The sequence below is a fragment of the Physeter macrocephalus genome, chromosome 13 (genome assembly GCF_002837175.3).
Source record: "Physeter macrocephalus isolate SW-GA chromosome 13, ASM283717v5, whole genome shotgun sequence".
In the NCBI taxonomy this organism is placed as follows: Eukaryota; Metazoa; Chordata; class Mammalia; order Artiodactyla; family Physeteridae; genus Physeter; species Physeter macrocephalus.
In genome coordinates, this window is record NC_041226.1 from 28,618,062 (window position 1) to 28,638,636 (window position 20,575).

Genomic DNA, 20,575 nt, shown 5'->3' on the forward strand with positions numbered 1-20,575 from the left:
ACAGAAATAGAAGAAAAGTTTCACCTCACAGCCCAAAATTTGTAGGCTAGAAATGGAAACAATAGCAGATTTAAAAAAACAAACCAAACCAAAAAACACCCAGAGAGAACCCATCTCTCCTCTCACAAGTGCGAGGTAGGAATCATGGAAAATGAGGCGAGAAAACAGACTGTTGGACAACTCTGCTATCACCACTGTCCTTAGTAGAATTCTACACACACTGTTGACTTATAAGAAAGCCCAGGGAAATGATCTAGGTACAAAGGAAACAGAACTCTTGTAATCTCAGTATTCAGAAACAGCTATTTTGGAGGTCTACATTTTGTATGATGACTATATTGTTCAGGAAGCTGGCAGAGTTTGTTGAGAGCTATTCTTTGATGTAGTGGATCTGGCTGTATTAGTTAAATCAGGAAGGAGCCTGGATGTAGCCAGAAGTGAAGAAGCTCGGACAAAGGATGGCAGAATATCTATTTCATGGTTCTGTCACTTTTCCAAGCAGAAATAAAAAATTTTGTACTGTCTGGAAAGCTCATGACCCTTAGCCATTCCACTCAATGTTTAATTTACAACAAATAAACTATTCAGATTAAAGCCTGTGTCTACATTTCTGAGAACAACCAAGCAGAAAGGGGGAAAACAAGTGGAAAATACAATCACCATGTTTGAGTAAGAATCAGTTCTGGAAAGTGTGTTCTTTGTTTGAATATGGTTAAGTAAGAAACATAAGTAAAGGGAAAGTGGAACCAGTGAATCCATGAGAGTATAGTGTCAAGGAAGCTAAGGAAAGAGAATGTTTCAAGAAGAAAACTTCTCTTAGAAAAAAGTTGTCAACTGATTCAGATGCTGGGAAGAATATGAGAACTGAAAACAGTTTCTTCATTTAAGATATTCAGATCCTTGGTGAATTTATTTATTCATGGAGTGATGGGAGCAGAAGTTAGGTTAGAGAAAGCTGAATAGTTACTAGGCAGTGCATGGTAGGTTCAGAAATGCTTCCCACCAAAGATGTCCAGAGATGAGAGATTCCTACCAGGTGGAAATTTACTATCTTAGTAAAGGGGAATATCTTACAATGTATATGTAAGTTGAATCATCACATTGTACAATTTAAATATCTTACAATTTTTTGTGTCAATTACATTTCAAAAAGCTGAAAAAAGAGGAATATCCATTGGGTAAGCAGAAATATGTATGTGTATAAATGCCTGAGTATGTAAATGTATGTTTATATATATGAAAATATATACCTATATAAAAATCTACATATTTTTAAGTGGAACAATTATTTCCTTAAGTGTGCTTTAGTAAAAAAAAATTTTTCACCTCCACTTTAGAATAAAACAAAATAAGAATATAAGTAATTTGTTCAGTTACATAGTCATAAAAATGAAACTACAGCTACCAGATCCCTCTTCTACTTACTTCTCATAGCATGTCTCTCAATTAGTGGAAAATCCACCATATGCTTATACCCTTCATTTGAGCTTAATTCTTATTGTGTCAACTTTATACAAATAAATTTAATTTTTAATTTACAGACCATATGTTTGGTTAAACTTGAAATCTCCTAGGAGGCCTACAATAAGATAAATATTCAAATCAGTGATGTAAATTTTCACATCATAACCCCTGCTTCTCCTCATTGCGTATCCAACCATTTTTATCCCAGCTGCAGTGCATAAAACAGACCTTATATCATCCTAGGCCTGCCAATCATATTGCTCTAATTAATGCAGAAAACCTAATGTGAATTTTACCACTGTTAGAAGCGTTACTCCACCAAAAGTTTCTCAAAGTACTTGATTAAGATTCTGTGGTACAGATCACAATTTAAAATGAAATGCTAAAATAAAGTCACATCCTGAAGAGGTTGAGCTTTCACTGTCATTTGAATTATCATCATTCTTTGAGACAGTAAAGCAAAAGAAGTAATTATCTTGCATGAATGAGCAGACTTCTCCCCTTTCAGAAACTATATTGGTGACCTTAGTTTGCCTACCTTTGGCACTAAGCTGAGTGCTTTCTTGTGGGAAGGAGTTGGGAAAATAATGAGGAAAAAGCAAGAGAGAGTTGGGGTAGAAAGGAGCATGGATGGAAGTAAAGAAAAAAAACCCTTTTTAGGGTTTGTTCAAGAAAATCTTAAAATGATCTGATACCTATTTCTGATGAAAATAACGTATTTCCTTGAATATAGAAACCATTGCAGTTGTCAAGAGAACACACTTATACTGTTTTTGAAAGAGTATAAAAAGTATCTGCATGAGGACTTCCACAGCAAGTCCAAGCTGCAGGTAAACTGACCTGCTACTTGAGTTGTGTAGCACTGGAAGTTTCTGGGAGATGTGGAGATTGTAGGAGCCTCTGACAAGCCTCAATACGGTAATCATAACACAGATGCCTGGGCTTAGAAATAAGGCTATTTCTTCTTCAGGAAACACTATTGCACATTTGAAAAGCAGCTCCATGCTGGATCTTGGACCCCAACAGAGACAAAACCCTTGACCATGAGCTATTTTGTGATGATGGGATCCAAACAGCCTAACATGATCCAAGTATTATCTGATCTTACAAATTTGAAAACATATAAACAAAATCAAGGATAAGACCACCATGTATTTTTTTTTTTTTTTTGCTAAAAGGATAATCTATGTTTTTAATTACTTGTTTGCCTTCATGATGGCTGTTTCCCCCATTTCTGTCATATAAAAATGTATCCTGATGGTGGCTAGTGTTTTACTTTAAACTTTGTGTAGGACTGTGGTTACATTGACACCAAGCAGTGACAATATGGTAACTGATAGACCAAAAAAAAGTGTATTCTGAAGGGCACAAGGGGAGAACTGTGCTAGGTATTCTTATTTTCCACCCCAGATCCACTCCTCTCTGCTGTCCACTACTTTCTTTGCTCCTAGATGCTGGCTTCTATCAGATTCAAATGAGTCCCCTTGTCTTCTAACTGAATGGGTTCAGAACTCAGCTGTAGCTACACTCTGTGGGTTCAGAGCTGTGTTGGTCACAGCTTTGCTTCTGGAGTGTTCCAGCAATCCATGTCCTTTCCCTTAACCCTGATGACACGTGTGAAAGCTCCTTCCCTAAACTCTCCTTAATTACCTTTTGAGACTACCATCTGTTTTCTGATGGTCTCTAACATAAACAGCTCTTTTGATGAAGCTGTAGCAAAAGGGCTGGCTAAAAAAATTGTAAAGAAACTGTTCTTATGAATTATATCTGATATAAACTGCACATTCTTAAACTTCATGGTATCTCCAAGCCTTGTCTTATTCCTTATACTCTGCTTTCTCTCAAACCCTCGACCAGCAACTATCTACACTATATGCAATCAAAGATTCCCATCACATGCTTGATCTCAGTGGTGCTGAGAGTCAGGGATGTGATAAACTTGTACTTAAGGGAGGCTTGAGAATGGTGTAACGATGTTTATTAGATGCATGACAAGGCAACTTGAAAGAAAGAAAATAGGCCTCTCATCTTCTGAGATGGCTCACACTCTATCTGTGGAGTGTGTTCCTCTCTAAACAAATTCACTACTTACTTAAAAAAAAAAAAAAAGAAAAGAAAAGAAGGTAAGAACTTTTTTTTTTTTTACTTCTGAACAGAATAATTCCAAGGTCAGTTGTGCCTGTGCCAAAACAGCAAATTTCAAGTGATTGTATATAGAAGTATTTCAGTATATTAATATTCAGGAGCATGAACTGATAGGCTAACTGCTATCATGTATACTATACAATCAACAAAAGGAAGTTTCCAGCCTTTAATTACACAAGATAAGTTTCTAAAGAAGAGTAGAATTATAAGAAGGTCTAGTTTAATGAGCATACATTTTCTTCACAGATTCTTTGCTGGGGCACAAATCCACCATAGTATTGTAAGTGCCTTTATTTACTTTTCAATGTTTATTTGATCCTGACCACTTGAAAATTCATAAGCATTCGATCAAGTATATGTAAGGAAAAAACAAGTTTAGAAAGAGTAAACACTGAGCATGTGAACTTTTATAAAGCTGAAGATATATGTTGAATTTAGATCAACTCTATTTTAGTAATAAAAGTTTATAACTATTTGCTATCTTCTTTAAAAGCAAATACAAGCAAACACGAATTTTTTGTATTTATTATTTAATTTCCCCACCTGTACCTTTCAAGTGAATTTATCATTTTTGTTTCTGAGGGGTGTGAGCTACAGAAACATGATAAAATTTTGTGCTTTTAAAATTGATCACTGACTGCTTGGCTGAATTTTAGTGCTTCATGATATAGGGAAACTTTTGCACCGGAGCTTCAACTCCCAACCTGACTCTTCTTGTTTCAAATACTTTCTCTTTTACTAAACAATTCCAGTTTTGAGGCATAGAGCAATAACACCATAATAAGCATAACTACTTTCTTGGAATCTTTTTGTTAGAGTATTTGAGGCAATTTTTTTTTCCATATATGTCATTAAAATCAATTCATGTTTCTGTGTATAGCTGAAATTGGACCTTGAATTTCACTTTAAATAAGATTGAAATGAAGAGTTGATCTCCTTCCACCATTTTAAACTTAATCTTTTTAATGCTGTCTTTGATCTCCTTTTGATCTTATTTTTTTAGAGTTCTGCATTTGTAAACCATTTTCCTCAGTGTTTGATTTGACATTTTTATAAACCTAAAAAATAATAATAATAAATGCTACAATAGAGAAAAAATTGCCAGTAACTTAACTTGTTCTCCTCAATGTTGTCATGTTGTTCCTCCATCGATCCAAACTCACCCTCTTGTGATCTCTCTCTCTCTCTTTCTCTCTCTCTTTGACTTGCTTATTCATACCTCCTCTGTCACTTCAGTAAATTTTCACATGTATAAGGATTGAGTAAAAATGTTATAGTGATTGAATCTGTTGGAAAAATAAGAAATATATTTCAGATACCTAGATTAAACTCTCTCCCCCTCCAACAGTGTTTTATTTGAGTAAAATTTAGAGTGAATTACTAAATATTCCCCAAACATGCATAAAATAGGTTGATAAGAACTATTCCAAACTGATTCTTTTCCTTTTTTCACAATGATTTGAATTTGAAGACTAGTTCTATAGAATTAATTGGTAACTTTTCTTAGGATTCATGCCCACATTTTGAGAAATTTTTACCTGTGATTAATGTTTTTGTAAATGTTGACTAATCTGATAGATGTTCTTTAATACAATTACAAGTTTATACACACAATTATAACCATAGCTATGTTAATTATAACAAAAATGTATGCATAATAATGTTTGAATTTAATACAGATAATTAATTGAATTACTAAGTAAACACATCACTTTATCTCTTGGAATTTCACAAATAAAATTTATTTTTATGATTAAATAATTTTTATTCACATATAAGTTAACCAGCGGTGTGGCTTTTAACAACTGATAATTCTCTTTTTTTTTTTTTTTTTTTTTGCGTTACGCGGGCCTCTCACTGTTGTGGCCTCTCCCGTTGCGGAGCACAGGCTCCAGACGCGCAGGCTCCACGGCATGTGGGATCTTCCCGTACCGGGGCACGAACCCATGTCCCCTGCATCGGCAGGCGGGCCCTCAACCACTGCGCCACCAGGGAAGCCCCCTGATAATTCTCTTAACTCATAAGAACCTTGTTTTCCTTATTTGTCAAAAGGAAATAAGGATTCTTACCCCATGGATTTCTTGTTGAATTTAAATACAGGATTTATGTAGTCAATTTTTGCAAAATGCCTTGTACAAGTTAACCACACTTTAAGCAGTGGTGGTAGACATGGTGGAAGCTGCAGGGAGCAGCATTTGTTGTACTTTCTTCCTTTAGACTTTCCAGCAGTTCCCGAAGGTCATTTAGAACTGAAGAGATGGACGTTTCCCATTGCTGCCCTAACACATTACCACAAACTTAGTGGCTTAAGACCACTCAACTCTGTTATTTTAGAGCTCTGGATAGTAGAAGTCCAAACTGGGTCTTACTGGACTAAAATCAAGGTGTTGTCAGGTGTTCCTTTTGGTTACTTTAAGGGAGAATCTGTTTCCTTGCTTTTTCCACCTTCTAGAGGCTCCCTGTATTCTTTGGCTCATGGCCCCTTTTCTGTCATCAAAGTCAACAGACCCGTGTCGCTCTGTGCCTTTCTCACATACTCATATGTTCCTCTGACTCACTTTTCTGCTTCCCTATTCCACTTTTAATGATCCTGTGACTACATGGAGTCCACCTAATTCAAAATAATTTTCTGATCTCCAGATCATTAACTCACTCACATCTGCAATTGCTTAGCCATGTAGAACAGTACCAGTATGTTTGAAGTCCAGTATGTAGTCCTAAAACAACCAGTTTTCCTCTCACACAGCCCTAGTACTAGTTATAATGTTAAACTTAGTAGTGCAAACATTCTTTTGATTTTCTTTCTAGTATACACATTCATATCCAAAAAGCTTTTATTTTATGTTTTTTCTTATTTATTAAATTCGTAGGTAACTTTGTTTTTGAATAGCATGATTTTCAAGATTACTCATATTGGTGAATAGAATTCTATTTCCTTCATTTCATGTTTGCATTATATTATTTGAATGAACACATTTCAATTTATCTCTTCTAATATTGAAGATAGTTTAGGATTTTCTTATTCCTTTGCTATTAACAGTACAATTTAAAGCACCCTTATACAGATTTGCTGGTGTTCATGAGTGAGTTTCTCTAGAGAAGATTCCTGGTATCAGAATTTTTCTAATGCTAGGGTGAGAGTCCCATTGCTTAACATTCTTGCCAAAATTTGGTGTTGTCAGACATTTTAACTTCTGAAAATGTATTGTATATTAATTTAAATCTCACTGGGGTTTTAATTTGCATTTCAGTTTCATGTAGTGACAGTGCATACCTTTTTGCATGTTGAAACAATTTGGATTTTTTTTTTTCTGTGAAATGTCAGTCTCTTATTTTGCCTGTTATACCTATTTTGCTTATTTATTCTAAGATTTTATTAATAAACTCTGGATACTAAACTTTTTTTGGTTACATGTATTGTAAAAAGTTGTTACTAGTTTGAAATGTGTCTTTTTATATTCTTCCCTTACACAAGGTCATGAAGTCATTCAAATGTATTTTCTTGTATGTTAAACTTTGGCTTTTAATATTTAAACTTTTGCTTATCACTCAAACCTTACAAAGACAGGATAGACACTAAAAAATATCTCTCTAACCATACTGCCAGAGGAACCTTAGTGCTTGCCTATTTGTGTGTTCAGTTCGGCTCTGGGCATGGGTCTCTGGGAAAGATGGGTTTGCTCTATTGGGAGGCATGGAGCTCTGTCTTGGACTAAATGATGCTTGCAGTGTGACTCTTTTCAACTCCTGTGTTTGTTTTTTCTTTTTTTTAAAAAAAATATTTATTTATTTTTGGCTGCATTGGTTCTTCATTGCTGCGCTCGGGTCTCTAGTTGCAGCGAGCTGGGGTTACTCTTTGTTGCAGTGTGCGGGCTTCCCATTGCAGTGGCTTTTCTTATTCTGGAGCATGGGCTCAAGGTGTGTGGGCTTCAGTAGTTGTGGCACACAGGTTCAGTAATTGTGGCTCCTGGGCTCTAGAGTGCAGGCTCAGTAGTTGTGGTGAATGTGCTTAGTTGCTCCGCGGCATGTGGCATATTCCCGGACTCGGGCTCAAACTGTGTCCCCTGCATTGGCAGGTGGATTCTTAACCATGAGGGAAGTCCTCCTATGCTCTATTGAAGTGATGGGTACTCGGCTGGGTTGCAAATAAATCAGTTTTTGTTGTTAATTTTTTTTTTTTTGGTGGGACATAATAAAATGATGATCCCTGATTGGTAGGAATCTAAATATTTATGTTCTTTTTTATATGTTAGTGTGCAGGACATCTTGCAATAAGTGTATTGAGTGAGCGAGGTGACCTGGATGAGTAACAGGTACTTCAGAGAATCTCTCAAAGAGCCATCAGCACACAAGTTAGAATGTCCTGTGAATAAATGAGTTTACTAAGGCAAATCTGAAAGGAGGCTGAGAAGAGGCAATCCAGGAGGGGGTAAGAGAAGAACCGAAAGAGATTAACATTGAGAAAGTTCAGGGAATTTTGGTTTCAAGGAGGAGGTTATGTTTTACAATATAAAATACTCCCTGGAGAATAGATAAATGTCTACTAAGTATTTATTGGATATAGCAACAAAAATTCAGCAGCCGTCTTGCTGAGAGCTTTGTTCAGTGGATGAGTAAAGGATGAAATTGGATATTGCCATGGTGTGAACAATAAATGGGAAAAGTTGAAACAGATGAAGGGAAAGGATTTTTATTTTTATTTTTTCATGAAGCTTGGCAATGCTAGGTAATAGAGAGGGAAATAAAACTGGAGAAGGCTTGACGTATAACAACAAATGGGAGAGACATGAGGATTTTTTCAAAAATTGAAGAAGAAAAAGAAAGTATAGGAAAGAATGGGATAAGTTTTGATAATTGGAGTGAAATTCCTGATGTAGCATTCATGGGATCCAGAGAAAAAGGGTAAGAGTTAGCTTTAGTCACAATGAGACATTTACTGACATAATGAGAAAAAGAAGTTAGTTACAATATAATATCACTTTTATAAATGTTGTCTCAGGAATTTGAAAAAGTTCTTAACTGAGTGTGTCTATATTTCTGAGAAGTAGGAGACAAGATTTTCTGCTGAGAATGGGTAGGACGGTAATAGAGTAGGACAGGTAAGGAGATAAGAAATGGTTTGATTAGATATTATGGAAAATGGAGGAAAACCTTAGAACAGAGAATTGGTGAGCAGGGTAAATGGCCCTATTGAGCTCAGAGAACCTTAACTTATAGAGGCAATTTTCTGAGGATTTTGCGATTTTCTCCAGTTGGATTCAACTGCCCAGGTAAAGGAACAAAGAAATCAGTCTGCTGGGTTGCTTCAGCTTTGGGTTTGCTAAGTAGGTTCAAAAATAGAAATTGAAAATGTTCACAAAGACGTGGTTGAAGAAATTGATCAAGGGTTATAGGCTTAAAATGAAGAGAGTGAACCTGAGGCAGAAATAAGACCTTATATACAATTGATTGTATGTCACAGGACTGAATACAAGTTAGTCTGATGAAATAAAATTATTAATTTTTTTTGCATGCACTCACCCATTCTGGTCTACTTCTAGGAAGCACGAGAAGATTAGGAAGTGCTAAAGATACAGATATAACTTTTCTGTCAATCTGTTTGCTTTGCTTAAGCATGCTCTTTCTAACATCCTTCTAATGGTAGAGTATTTTGTCCATATTTAGAAAATGTGTCATAAGATATTTTCTAAACAATTAGTGCTTTTTCTTGTACCACTAATCAATGCTATATTGTCCTTAGGTCTTCCATCTGCACGTTTCTTGTGTGACATTTTTAATTTGGGGTTTTCAAGTTCATATAACCAAGGATACATATTAGAGGATAATGCAATTTTAGGAAATCATTTACACCTTTGATTCACAGAATCTTATAACTGTAAATCAGATTAATGTCACTTTGGACATTTCTTTCTGAGATCGAATATATTTTAGTTATTTATTCTTGTTCAGTGTATATTCTTGCTTTTCTCTAAACCCCTTCCATTGCCGAATTTTAGCTGTTTAAGGAAATGATTCAGAACTCACTGGAAGACACAGATGAGTGTTGAAGGCTTCACATAAGATCATTAATTTGGTTTGCAGGGCGCTGAGACATGACTCAGCTCATGGCACTGCTGAGAAACTTTGAATGCAGGAGCGAAAGATTTAACCAGCACTGGCCTTCAAGTTCATTAATGTTTCCTAGGACCATGCCCTTGATATTGTACATCAAACATCTTTAGGTTGTGATCCATTCTTCCTACTATTGCCATCTTATTGTGTATGAGCTGAAACAATTCTGATTTTATGTTCATGCTCTTGCACAGATTCCACTTCATTAGTATAAACAGAGAAGTCTAATGAAAACTATATAATTCTCTGGGGTTGAAAATTTCCTCCTGTTCTCATTTTGTATCTCCATCTTTCCAACAGATTATGAAATATTCAGTATTTTTATCCGAAGACACATTTCTCTTAACATATTTGGCACAGAAGGTTATCTTTATCTTTATCTAAATCTCCCAAATTAATCTTCTGTGTATTGAGTGCTTGCCAGCTTGGATAGTTATAGGATTAGACATTTTTAAATGATTTTTGACTCTGAAGGTTGTTTGCATGCTGTTACCAAATCTGGCTTTGTTTCAGCTTCAGCGTCTTCCGTTTCATAAAGGATTTGCTGTAAACCTACTAAATGTTTTCATCTAATTTTATAATTATCGTACCTAGGAAGTACCTTTATTAGAGCTTGGCACTTTCCTGCATATAAAGCCACTGCACCTCTAATTGACTTTAACCAAGTGAGTACTAATCCACAATATTTCTTTGGGGCTGGGCTTGCCAGCAGGGGAGGCTCTTTACTATACCTCTTTTTCTCTGATAAAACAAATAAAAGCTTATTTATTCTACATATCAAATTAGATGTCATAATAGGACAAAGTTAATTCAACGCTCATATGTTGTAACAGGCTATAATAATATTAGTAAATGGGAAATTAAAACCGATCAGAGAGAAAATGTTAAGAAATAAACACTAAGCCTAATGACAGTAACACACTGCAAAATTTGCACATCATCCTTCAAAGACACTCAGGATGATGGATGCATGTGCCTCATTCATCTTGCTTTATTTCCTAAACTAAATAAAACGATGTATTTCACTTTTTGAGATAAATTTTATCTCAGGTAATTTGGGTATCTTTATTTCATCGTTTCTAACAAGCAAGGTCTGGATCCTCTTGCAACATAAAATAATTAGTCATCAGAAGGCAAGTGCTCTCAGAATCTATCTGTATAGCATTTTCTCAATAAACATTGAATAAATTTAAATGAACATGTATATGTATTATGGTAAACCAAGGAAAACGATTTAGCTACTTAAAAAAGAACTAAAATTAAATTAAAACTAAGTAGAAATTGAGAATGCACATCAAAATTTTGTTATTTGAGTATTTTATTTCTTGTTTACCTAAAAGAGATATTTAATAATATTCCCAACTCCTTTACCAGAGCAGATGCTACATCAGAGAAAAGATATCTCCTTCACATTTCCATTCAACTTAGAGGGACTGATTTCCCCCAATTTCCCTTCAGCAAGTTTTCCATTACCCTTAGTTTTTAAGCTTGATTTTTAAACTATGGCTACTTAGCTCTCCTTCTTAAAACAAGTACCTGCAATTGAAACGACTATGCATTGAGCAGTGAAATAAAAGTTTCAAATATAATTAGAAAAATAATTTACCTTCAAGCAGGGTATCCCCAAATGGCTGAGATAGATAAGAAAACTGGCAATTGCAGCACAATATATGATTTGTGTTGTGGGGTAAATAATGTGATGCTATGAAAGCATAAGACACAGATTTTTAAGCCAAGGTTTTAGGGATCAGGGAAAGGTTACTGAAGAGACGAAATCTTTGCTGAATTCTGCAGAAGGAGGCCAGGTGAGTGGGGGCCAATTCCAACAGATAAATCATGTAAAAAATCTAAAGGCAAAATAGTTTAGGAAAATGGTGTGTACAACTGGGTAGTTAGCAGAGAGTTGTGCCTCTTATTGAGATGGGAATCAATCCACTGCAGCATAAAAAAAATGTGAACATTTATTAAAAATATTTCAGCTTGAAAGCATTTAGAATGTAAGAATCATGGAGTCTCAAATCCCATGATGCTATACCTGAAGTAGAAAAAAGAATAGTGGAAAAGGTATACTTGTTTCCAACTTATCTGTTTAAATGAATGACATACATATGTGTTACTACTTTCCAGCACACCAATTTCCTCTCTCTCCTTTATGGAATAGGCATCTCCATCTTACATGCATTTTGCTCATGCTATGTCTTTCCAAGGTCTACCTAGAAAACTAACATTACTTCTCTCAGAAAATACATGTTCAACGTTCTTCTTAGACTTAGGTCTACTTCTAACTCATCCATTAATGAACTTTTCACTCTCACAGACAAGAACTTTGTTTTCTTTCTCTCTCTTTCTGTTTCTTTCCTGCCAAGTGGGAAAGGACATGAATTATAGATGTACTACAGCTACATAGGCATTAAGCTAGGCACTGATAATATAGAATAGAAAATTATGAAAAACCTTAGTCTTGGATGGTCACTTTCAGCCATGAGGTAAGAAGTGAGGCGTATATCCAGATTACTGAAGAGGTTTAAAATTTTTTCCTGGTTGGAGCTCTAGGACTGAGAACATCTGTTAAGGAAAGTGGGGCTGGCATTTGAAAAATATTCTCCAAGCTATGTTAATCTATACTTTTTAGATTAAAAGCCTTCCACACTTTGAGATCCACTGCTTCTGAGCTGCAGAGTTTTGTAGAGCTATGTTCAAAGGGTCATAAACTTAGATGGTAAATAATAGGGAGAAATGACAATTTGGAGTAAACATTTAACGGTCATAATCTAACATTTATTTTTGGATCAAAGCAAAGTAGGATGTCGTTAGAGGTCTGTGAAGAAAGAGGTAACATGAAAAACTGTTTTAGGTGTGATGTAAAATGCAGTAAGAAAATGGGGATACTGAAGTTTTGAAAAGTTATATGACAAAGATGGACCTCACCCATGTAAAAAGCTGTCAATTCATGAACTGTGAAATATCATAGCAGGTATATGAAAACAAAATGAAATGAATTTGAATTCCAGAAAAAATTTAATTTGAATGTCAGTTCTTTATTTATATGCTGTGTGACCATCAGCAAGTCATATTACTACTCTGAGTCTGCTTTCAAATATTTTAAATATATTAGATATAAATGTACTTCACTTCAGAAATAAATCCATGCACCTATGATCAATTAATCTATGACAAAGGAGGCAAGAATACACGATGGAGAAAAGTCAGTCTCTTCAATAAGTGGTGCTGGAAAAACTGGACCACTACATGTAAAAATATGAAATTAGAACATTTTCTCACACCATATACAAAAATAAACTCTCAAAATGGATTAAAGACATAAATGTAAGACTGGATACTATAAAACTCTTTGAGAAAAACAGGCAGAACAGTCTTTTACATAAATCGCAGCAATATCTTTTTGGGCCATCTCCTAGAGTAATGGACATAAAAACAAAAATTAACAGATGGGACCTAATTAAACTTAAAAGGCTTTGCATAGCAAAGGAAACCATAATTAAAATGAAAAGACAGTCTACAGAATGGGAGAAAATATTTGCAAATGATGTGACCAACAATGGATTAATTTCCAAAATATACAAAGAGCTCAATCTGGATATACACCTCAACTTTAAAAGAAAACTAAAAAACACAAACAACCCAATCAAAAAATGGGCAGAATATCTAAATAGACATTTCTCAAAAGAAGACATACAGATGGCCCAAAGGAGCATGAAAAAATGCTCAACGTTGCTAACTATTAGAGAAATGCAAATTAAAACTACAATGAGGTATCACCTTACTTGCCATCATCAAAAAGTCTACAAATAATAGATGCTGGAGAGGCTGTGGAGAAGAAGGAACCCTCCTACACTGTTGGTGGGAATATAAATTGGTGCAACCACTATGGAGAACAATATGGAGATTCCTTAAAAACTAAAAATAGAGTTACCATATGAACCTGCAATCCCACTCCTGGGCATATATCTGGATAAAATCATAATTCAAAAAATACATGCACTCTGTGTTCATTGCAGCCTTATTTATAATAGCCAAGACATGGAAGCAACCTAAATTCCATCGACAAAGGAATGGATAAAGAAGTTGTGGTACATATATACAATGGAATATTACTCACCCATAAAAAGAACAAAATAATGCCATTTGCAGCAACATGGATGGACCTGGAGATTATCATACTAAGTGACAGAAGTCAAACAGAGAAAGAAAAATATCATATGATATTGCTTATATGCGGAACCTAAAAAAAAACTGATGATAAAAATGAACTTATTTACAAAACAGAAACAGACTCACAGACTAGAGAATGAAGTTATGGTTACCAAAGGGGAAGGTGGGGGAGAGGGATAAATTAGGAGGATATGATTAACATACACATAGTACTATATATAAAGTAGATAACCAACAAGCACAGGGAACTATACTCAATATTTTATAATAATCTATAAGGGAAAAGAATCTGAAAGAGAATATATATACATAAATATATGTATTATATTTATAATATATAAAATATAATGGAATCACTGTGCTGTACACCTGAAGCTAATGACATTGTAAATTAACTATACTTCAACAAAAAATATACCACATTTTATTTGATTAATACTAAAATCAGATCATAGATGTTCAAAAAATGGGAGTTTTTATTATTATTTTATTTTCAGTATCATATAAATTAGGACCATGCTAAGAACTATGGACATTACAAAAGATATAAAGGTTATGAATTGTTTTGCACAACTTAAAAATCTCCTTGTGGAGACTCAATGCAGATAAAACTTCTAATCCTATTTTTAAAATATGTTCAAGTATGTGACACTGTAAAGATGCCCATAGTAGCATCTAGGTCTTACCTTGAACATTCGTTTTCTCTGTAACATACAGGAATCTAAAAAGGGGACATTTTCCCTTTTCTAAAGAGGAGAAAATTGGAGTTTAGAGACATGAGGTATTTTGGATTTGGTCACATAACTATGAACTTGGGAGTCTAGGATTTGAACTAGAGACCATCTGCTTTCACAGCCGACCCCTTTCCACTATAACATATGCCCCAAATAATTGTTTGTGTTGTTTTTTTTTAACAACTTTATTGGAGTATAATTGCTTTACAATGGTGTGTTAATTTCTGCTTTATAACAAAGTGAATCAGCAATACATATACATATATCCCCATATCTCCTTGCTCTTGTGTCTCCTCCCACCTTCCCTATCCCACCCCTCTAGGTGGTCACAAAGCTACGAGATGATCTCCCTGTGCTATGCGGCTGCTTATCGCTACCTATCTATTTTACATTTGGTAGTATATATATATATATATCAATGATACTCTCTCACTTTGTCCCAGCTTACCCTTCCCCCTCCCCTGTCCTCAAGTCCATTCTTTACATCTGCGTCTTTATTCCTATCCTGTCCCTAGGTTCTTCATAACCATTTTTTTTAGATTCCATATATATGTGTAAGCATATGATATTTGTTTTTCTCTTTCTGACTTACTTCACTCTGTATGACAGACTCTAGGTCCATCCACCTCACTACAAATAACTCAATTTTGTATCTTTTTATGGCTGAGTAATATTCCATTGTATATAAGAGCCACATCTTCTTTATCCATTCATCTGTCGTTGGACACCTAGGTTGCTTCCATGTCCTGGCTATTGTAAATAGAGCTGCAATGAATATTGTGGTACACGACTCCTTTTGAATTATGGTTTTCTCACGGTATATGTCCAGTAGTGGGATTGCTGGGTCGTATGGTAGTTCTATTTTTAGTTTTTTCAAGAACCTGCATAATGTTTTCCATAGTGACTGTATCAATTTACATTCCCACCAACAGTGCAAGAGAGTTCCCTTTTCTCCACACCCTCTCCAGCTTTTATTGTTTGTAGATATTTTGATAGTAGCCATTCTGACCAGTGTGAGGTGATACCTCATTGTAGTTTTGGTCTTCATTTCTCTAATGATTAGTGATGTTGAGCATCCTTCCATGTGTTTGTTGGCAATCTGTATATCATCTTTGAAGAAATGTCTATTTAGGTCTTCTGCACACTTTTGGATTGGGTTATTCATTTTTTTTGATATTGAGCTGCATGAGCTGCTTGTAAATTTTGGAGATTAATCCATTGTCAGTTGCTTTTTTGCAAATAGTTTCTCCCCTTCTGAGGGTTGTCTTTTCGTCTTGTTTATGGTTTCCTTTGCTGTATAAAAATTTTAAGTTTCATTAGGTCCCATTTGTTTATTTTTGTTTTTATTTCCATTTCTCTAGGAGGTGGGTGAAAAAGGATCTTGCTGTGATTTATGTCACAGAGTGTTCTGCCTATGTTTTCCTCTAGAGTTTTATAGTGTCTGGCCTTATATTTAGGTTTTTAACCCATTTTGAGTTTATTTTTGTGTATGGTGTTAGGGAGGTTTCTAATTTCATACTTTTACATGTACCTGTCCAGTTTTCCCAGCACCACTTACTAAAGAGTCTGTCTTTTCCCTATTGTATATTCTTGCCTCCTTTAACAAAAATAAGGTGATCATATACGCGTGGGTTTATCTCTGGGCATTCTATCCTGTTCCATTGAACTATATTTCTGTTTTTGTGCCAGTACCATGCTGTCTTGATTACTGTACGTTTGTAATATAGTCTCAAGTCAATGAGTCTGATTCCTCCTGCTCCTTTTTCTTTCTCAAGATTGCTTTGGCTATTTGGGGTCTTTTTTGTTTCCATACAAATTGTGAAATTTTTTGTTCTAGTCTGTGAAAAATGCTATTAGTAGTTTGATAGGGATTGCATTGAATCTGTAGATTGCTTTGGGTAGTATGATCATTTTCATAATGTTGATTCTTCCAATTCAAGAACATTGTATATCTTCCTCTCTAATTTATTTCATCAGTGTCTTACAGTTTTCTGCATACAGGTCTTTTGTCTCCTTAGGTAGGTTTATTCCTAAGTATTTTATTATTTTTGTTGCAATGGTAAATATGAATTTTTCCTTAATTTTTCTTTCAGATTTTTCATCATTAGAGCATAGGAATGCTAGAGCTTTCTGTGCGTTAATTTTGTATCCTGCTACTTTACCAAATTCATTGATTAGCTCTAGTAGTTTTCTGGTAGAGTTTTTAGGATTCTCTATGTATAGTATCATGTCATCTGCAAACAGTGACAGCTTTACTTCTTGTTTTTGGATTTGGATTCATTTTATTACTTTTTCTTCTCTGATTGCTGTGGTTAAAACTTCCGAAACTATGTTAAAAAATAGTGGTGAGAGTGGGCAACCTTGTCTTTTTCCTTATCTTAGTGGAAAAGATTTCAGTTTTTCACCATTGAGAATGATGTTGCCTGTGGGTTTGTCATATATGGTCTTTATTATGTTGAGGTAAGCTCCCTCTATGCCTTCTTTCTGGAGGGCTTTTATCATAAATGGCTGTTGAATTTTGTTGAAGGTTTTTCTGCACCTATTGAGATGATCATATGGTTTTTATCCTTCAGTTTGTTAATATGGTGTATCCCATTGATTGATTTGTGTATATTGAAGAATCCTTGCATTTCTGTGATAAACCCACTTGATCATGGTGTATGATCTTTTTAATGTGTTGTTGGATTCTGTTTTCTAGTACTTTGTTGAGGATTTTTGCATTTATATTCATCAGTGATATTGGCCTGTAGGTTTCTTTCTTTGTAACATCTTTGTCTGGCTTTGATATCAGAGTGATGGTGGTCTCATGAAATGAGTTTGGGAGTATTCCTCATTCTGCTATATTTTGGAAGAGTTTGAGAAGGATAGGTATTAGCTCTTCTTTAAATGTTTGATGGAATTCACCTGTGAAGCCATCTGGCTTTTGCTTGTTGGAAGATTTTTAATCACATTCTCAATTTCAGTGCTTGTGATTGGTCTCTTTATATTTTCTATTTCTTCCTGGTTCAGTCTCAGAAGGCTATGCTTTTCTAAGAAATTGTCCATTTTTTCCAGGTTTCCATTTTATTGGCATAGAGTTGCTTGTAGTAATCTTTCATGATCCTTTGTTTTTCTGCAGTGTCAGTTGTTACGTCTCCTTTTTCATTTGTAATTCTATTGATCTGAGTCTTCTCCCTTTTTTTCTTGATGAGTCTGGCTGATGGTTTATCAATTTTGTCTATCTTCTCAAACAACCAGCTTTTAGTTTTATTTTATTGTATTTTATTGTTTCCATCATTTCTTTTTCATTTATTTCTTACCTGATCTTTATGATCTCTTTCCTTCTGCTAACTTTGGAGTTTTTTTGTTAGTCTTTTTCTAATTGCTTTAGGTATAATTTTAGGTTGTTTATTTGAGATGTTTCTTCTTTCTTGAGGTAGGATTGTTTTGCTATAAACTTCCCTCTTGGAACTGCTTTTGCTGCATTCCATAGGTTTTGGGTCATCATGTTTTCATTGTCATTTGTTTCTAGGTATTTTCTGATTTCCTCTTTGATTCCTACAGTGATCTCTTGGTTATTAAGTAGTGTATTATTTAGCCTCCATGGGTTTGTATTTTTTACAGATTTTTTCCTGTAATTTTTATCTAGTCTCATAGCCTTGTGATCGGAAATGATACTTTATACCATTTCAATTTTCTTAAATTTACCAAGGCTTGATTTGTGACCCAAGATATGAACTATCCTGGAGAATATTACATGAGCACTTGAGAAGAAAATGTATTCTGTTGTTTTTGGGTGGAATGTCCGGTAAATATCAATTAAGTCCATCCTATTTAATGTATCATTTAAAGCTTGTGCTTCCTTATTTATTTTCATTTTGGACGATCTGTCCATTTGTGAAAGTGTGGTATTAAAGTCCCCTACTATGATTGTGTTACTGTCAATTTCCACTTTTATGGCTGTTAGCATTTGCCTTATGTATTGAGGTGCTCCTATGAAGGGTGCATATATATTTACAATTGTTATATCTTCTGGGATTGATCCGTTGATCATTATGTAGTGTCCTTCTTTTTCTCCTGTAATAGTATTTATTTTAAAGTCTATTTTGTTTGATATGGGATTTGCTACTCCAGTTTTTTTAAAATTTCCATTTGCATGGAATATCTTTTTCCATCCCCTCATTTTCAGTCTGTAAGTGCCCCTAAGTCTGAAGTGGATCTCTTGTAGATAGCATATATATAGGTTTTGTTTTTGTATCCATTCAGAGGGAGTATGTCTTTTGGTTGGAGAATTTAATCCATTTACATTTAAGGTAATTATCGATATGTATGTTCCTATTACCATTTTCTTAATTGTTTTGGGTTTGTTATTGTAGGTCTTTTTCTTGTCTTGTGTTCCCTGTGTAGAGAAGTTCCTTTACATTTGTTGTAAAGCTGGTTTGGTGGTGCTGAATTCTCTTAGCCTTTGCTTGTCTTTAAAGGTTTTAATTTCTCCATTAAATCTGAAGGAGATCCTTGCTGGGTGGAATAATCTTGGTTGTAGTTTTTTCCCTTTCATCACTTTAGATATGTCCTGCCACTCCCTTCTGGCTTGCAGAGTTTCTGCTGAAAGATCAGCTGTTAACATTATGGGGATTCCCTGGTATGTTATTTTTTTGTTTTTCTCTTGCTGCCTTTAATATTTTTTCTTTGTATTTAACTTTTCATAGTTTGATTAATATGTGTCTTGGCATGTTTCTCCTTGGATTTATCTTGTATGGGACTCTCTGTTCTTCCTGGACTTGATTGACTATTTCCTTTCCCATATTAGGAAAGTTTTCAACTATAATCTCTTCAAATATTTTTTCAGTCCCTTTCTTTTTCTCTTCTTCTTCTGGGACCCCTATAATTCGAATGTTGGTTCATTTAATATTGTTCTAGAAGTCTTTGAGACTGTCATCAATTTTTTCATTCTTTTTTCTTTATTCTGCTCTGCAGTGGTTATTTGCACTGTCTTCTCTTCCAGGTCACTTATCAATTCTTCTGCCTCAGTTATTCTGCTATTGATTCCATCTAAGGAATTTTTAGTTTCATTTATTTTGTTGTTCATCATTTTTGTTTGCTCTTTAGTTTTTCTAGGTCATTGTTAAACATTTCTTGTATTTTCTCCATCCTATCTCCAGGATTTTGTATCATCTTTACTATCATTATTCTGAATTCTTTTTCAGGTAGTTGTCTATTTCCTCTTCATTTGTTGTGTCTTGTGAGTTTTTACCTTGTTCCTTCATCTACTGTGTGTTTCTCTGTCTTCTCATTTTGCTTAACTTACTGCTTGGGTTCTCCTTTTTGCAGGCTGCTGCTTCATAGTTCCCATTGTTTTTCGTGTCTGCCCGCAGTGGCTAAGGTTGGTTCAGTGGGTTGTGTAGGTTTCCTGGTGGATGGAACTAGTGCCTGTGTTCTGGTGGATGAGGTTGGATCTTGTCTTTCTGGTGTGCAGGACTGTGTCTGGTGGTGTGTTTAGGTCTGTCTGTGACCTTATGATTTTAGGCAGCCTCTCTGCTAATGGGTTGAGATGTGTTCCTGTCTTGCTAATTGTTTGGCATGGGGCGTCCAGCACTGTAGCTGCTGGTTGTTGAGTGGAGCTGGGTCTTAGTGTTGAGATGGAGATCTCTGGGAGAGCTTTCACCATGTGATATTACATGGAGCTTGGAAGTCTCTGGTGGACAAATGTTCTGAACTTGGCTCCCCCACCTCTGAGGCACAGGCCTGTCACCCGTCCAGAGTGTCAATACTCTGTCAGCCACACAGATCAGAAGAGGACGGAGAAAAAAAAATAATAATAAAGTTATTTTAAAAAAAATTAAAAAGCAATAAAAAAAAGAAGAGAGTAGGGGGCTTCCCTGGTGGCGCAGTGGTTGAGAATCCGCCTGCCGATGCAGGGGACATGGGTTCGTGCCCCGGTCTGGGAACATCCCACATGCCGCGGAGCG

General features: G+C 35.1%; 1 pseudogene; it reads left to right on the forward strand.

The window, feature by feature from the left end:
* The first annotated feature begins 12,524 nt into the window (after positions 1-12,524).
* LOC112065417 (breakpoint cluster region protein-like) overlaps positions 12,525-20,575 on the forward strand; it is a 22,513-nt pseudogene continuing 14,462 nt past the window's right edge.